General features: G+C 41.7%; 1 non-coding gene across 1 annotated transcript; it reads right to left on the reverse strand.

Moving 5' to 3' along the window:
- Nucleotides 1–220: 220 nt before the first annotated feature.
- On the reverse strand, nt 221–327 carry LOC147516346 (small nucleolar RNA R71). Its single transcript, XR_015214553.1, has one exon. It is a non-coding gene; the product is annotated as a small nucleolar RNA R71 (small nucleolar RNA).
- Between the last annotated feature and the right edge of the window lie 266 nt (nt 328–593).

Raw genomic sequence — 593 nt, forward strand, 5'->3', positions numbered from 1 at the left:
TGAAAAACCTTGTCAGCACATGCGTAGGATTGAACAAGTCTTAACAACATTCCACCATCCTACGGTTGGTACGGAACAAATTAAATTAAGGGTATTCCCTTTCACCTTAGCCGATAAGGCGGCGTCTTGGTTAACTGCCCAAGCGCCTAATTCTGTGGACTCATGGGCTAAACTTGTTCAGGTGTTTATGGAACATTTTTACCCACCCCTAAAGACGGATAAGATGCTTTCCAAGATTCATTTTTTCTGACAGAATCCTCATGAATCATTTTCTGAGGCATGGAATCGTTTCACCGATCTCCTTATAGAGTGTCCACATCATAACTTAGCGAAAGACACGTTAGTTCGTGCCTCTTTCAAAGGTCTTCTACACCACCATAAAGAAGTCCTTGACATAATGAATGGGGGTAGTTTCTTAAGTAAAGGAGCCTCGGAGGCTTATAAATTTTTAGAAGACCAAACTAAACGGAATAATAATTGGGGGGGTAGTGATGATATCCCCCGCTCCGCTAGTTCTACTAATACAGTTAAGGCCGCCGGTATGTTTGAAATTAAACACGATTCCGAGCTTAAAACTCTAATCGAATCACTCA

Source organism: Coptis chinensis, chromosome 2, assembly GCF_015680905.1.
Source record: "Coptis chinensis isolate HL-2020 chromosome 2, ASM1568090v1, whole genome shotgun sequence".
NCBI classification, from domain to species: domain Eukaryota; kingdom Viridiplantae; phylum Streptophyta; class Magnoliopsida; order Ranunculales; family Ranunculaceae; genus Coptis; species Coptis chinensis.